Source organism: Gossypium hirsutum, chromosome A04 (assembly GCF_007990345.1).
Source record: "Gossypium hirsutum isolate 1008001.06 chromosome A04, Gossypium_hirsutum_v2.1, whole genome shotgun sequence".
Taxonomy (NCBI): Eukaryota; Viridiplantae; Streptophyta; class Magnoliopsida; order Malvales; family Malvaceae; genus Gossypium; species Gossypium hirsutum.
The window spans coordinates 29,901,915-29,905,276 of NC_053427.1; the positions used below are offsets into that span (position 1 = coordinate 29,901,915).

At 34.3% G+C, this 3,362-nt stretch overlaps 1 non-coding gene across 1 annotated transcript; it reads left to right on the forward strand.

The window, feature by feature from the left end:
- Window positions 1–200: 200 nt before the first annotated feature.
- LOC121228440 (small nucleolar RNA R71) lies at window positions 201–307 on the forward strand. The gene has a single exon (XR_005926016.1). It is a non-coding gene; the product is annotated as a small nucleolar RNA R71 (small nucleolar RNA).
- The last annotated feature ends 3,055 nt before the right edge of the window (window positions 308–3,362 follow it).

Sequence of the window (3,362 nt, forward strand, 5' to 3'; positions counted from 1 at the left end):
TGTTATAGATGCTGACTGTTTTCGTTGGCTTTGTCCTCATAATTTGTCACTGATAGTTGTTCAGCGACATCTTCTTTATGAATTTATAGGCATCTTCCGGTGTTTTATTATTGACGGTTCCGTTAGCAGCTGCGTCAATCATTTGTCTTGTCAAAGGATTCACACCATTGTAGAACGTTTGAACTTGCAGCCAAAGCGGTAACCCATGGTGAGGGCACCTTCTCAGTAAGTCCTTGTATCTCTCCCATGCATCGTAAAGTGTTTCTAAATCCATCTGCACAAAAGAAGAGATATCATTACGCAATTTAGCCGTTTTAGCCGGCGAAAAATATTTTAGTAAAAACTTCTCGGTCATTTGTTCCCAAGTAGTGATAGACCCTCGTGGTAACGAGTTCAACCACTGTTTAGCTTTGTTTCTTAGTGAAAAGGGATATAACCGAAGAGGAATGGCATCATCAGAAACGCCATTGATTTTGAATGTATCGCAAAATTCAAGAAAATTCACCAAGTGCGTGTTGGGATCCTCATCCTACAAACCATCAAACTGAACAAACTGCTATATCATTTGAATTGTGTTAGGTTTTAGTTCGAAATTATTCGCAACAATAGTAGGTCTAACTATACTAGACTTAGTTCTTGTTAAAGAAGGTTTTGCATAATCATACATAGTACGTGGAGCAGGATTTTGATTAGCTGCAATTGTAGGAGGCAGCTGATCGCCTCACTTTTTGGCCATCTCTTTGGTTGGGGTTTGAGTATCATCTTCTCGCTCGTTCTCTGTGTATTGTAAACTATGCCTTATTTCTCTTTGATTTTTTGCAAATTGTACGATCAATTTCTTTGTCAAAAAGTAATGGTCCTGACGGGTTTCTTCTAGACATAAACTATAAAAACCTACCAAGGGAGAGACAAAAGTAAATTAATAAATAATAAAATAAAATAAAATTGCAAGAAAAATAAACGGCTAAAGTAATAAAAATTTAGTGTTCCTAATATTTCAGTTCCTCGGCAACGGCGCCAAAAACTTGATCGCGTGATTCGTAACAAGTAATAAATATTTATAATGAAGATCAAACCTAGACTAACTATTATCACGACTAAAAGGCAAGCGCACCTATCGAACAATAGTATAGTAATGGCAAGACTGGAATATCGTACCCAAGGGAACCAAAAGTACTAGTAATAACTATCTTTTTATTATTTAGCCTAAGAATAAAAGGGTTTGTTTATTAAACTAATTATTTAAACTAATTAACTGATTTAATTAGAGCAAAGAGAAAATTTGGAAAAAGACTTGAAGAAAAGAAATTGATAAAGACGACACCCAAGGAGGAATCCACCTAGATTTCACTTGTTATCTGACTCTGAACTGGACGATTTATTCACTTGACTTGTTCCGTAGAGATCCCTAAGTTAAGTTATTATCCCTATTCAAGACTAATAACGTCTAATCCCTAGATTGAATTATCGAGACTTTTCTCTAATTAACACTCTAGGGTTGCATTAACTCGATCTATGGATCCCCTTATTAGGTTTCACCCTAATTCGGCAAAATCTTGTAACCCTATTTCTAGGCGTTCGATCAACTCCGCTTAATTATGCCAAATCTTCTCTTAGGCAGGGTATATTCCTCCTCTGCATAAGCACATCAAATCATGAATTAATAGCCGGAATTAACACAAGCATTAAGAACAAATAATTAAGAACAAATCAAGTATTTATCATACAGTTTAGATAATAATAACAAGATTCATAGGTTTTATCCCCCTTAGGTATCTAAGGGGTTTAGTTCATAATAAAATAAGTGTAAATCTCAAAAGTATGAAAATAACAAAACATAAAGAAATCTCTAAAACCCCTGAGGAATTCTGAGAGAGATCTTCAGTCTTGGAGTAGCTCCGGCTTTTGAGATGGATCGTCTGGCTTTCTTCAAGTAATTCCTGGTGGCCTCCTTTCTAGGTCACACTTAGGGTGTTTATATAGGCTTTGGATTGGCTTTCTCCCTCCCTAAGTACCCTTTTCCGTGTAAAATACAACTCTTTGAAAAAGGGACACGCCCGTGTGCCATGGCCGTGTTCGATCCGTTGAATTGCACACGGCCGTGTGGGCTCAATGGCTAGGCCATGTAAATCGTGAAAACCTTGGTCGAAACCCCCAAAGGCCACGGGCGTGTGAGATGCCCGTGTGGCAAGGCTTAGGCCGTGTCATCTTCTTGATTTGGTCTGTTTTTTTCCCTTTTTTGCTTGTTTTTGGCTCCTTTCGACTCTTGGTGCTCTCCTGAGTACATAACATGAAATAACCAGATTAAGAGCACCAAAATCCAAAAATCTAATAATAAACATCCATAAATATGCTAAGTATTTGGGGTATAGATATGTATAATTTGGAGTTTATCATATATGTATGTGGTTATGTATATTCGGCTATCTAATGGTACTAAGGTTTTGAAAGTGAATATTACCTTGATAATAGATATATGTATATGTACGGCTAAGGTAAAATTGTATATGGAAATATATGATAAATATGAAATTGTGATCTTGAAATAAATGTGATTATGTTACCATAAGTTTTTTTTTTGGTTAAATCGAGTTGTTATAAATTTTAAGTTATTATTTGCTTATGACTTACTAAGCTATGATAGCTTATTGTGTGTGTTTGTTCATTGTTTATAGATTTTAAAAGTTGGTTACGATCCTGGGGAACGTCAGCAAGGTCTATCACACTATCGACCATTTTCGGTATTTTTTAAGCTAAATTTCGGATCTATGGCATGTATAGGCTAGATAATATTTGGAAGCATTGTATTTTGGTTTTTATATATAAAAGCCATGTGAAAATGGCTTGTTATTCATGTTAAGTTTGGTTTAAGTTTGATTAAGCTATGGATACGTCTAGCTAGTAATTTTGAATGTGTGGTAATTGGCAATATGGCTCGGCTTGGTTATTAGATTAGTTGTTGATTTATTATTTTGACAAGAGATAAATACATTATGGTAAGTGTAATTTATGACATGTTAGAATGGTGTTTTGGTTATATGATTTAGTCGAGTATTGACATGTATAATATATAAATTAGGATGAATTGAATTGATTTCATAATTATATTAGTAACATATTAAGGAAATAATAAGTTTAGTGGATGAATAGTATATGTGATATGTGTTTAGTGCATGGAGGTTAATTGATGATTTTGGACGTGGTATAAGTGATTAGGCTATGATATGTATATAATAGTATGAATTATGTTTGTTATACTGCCTTTAGTTAAAGTGATTTGATTATGTTTCTTATGTGTTAGTAATGGTTTAAAAATTTAGTTAAAAGTATATTTGAATAAATGTCAAAACGAGTTAAGGAAT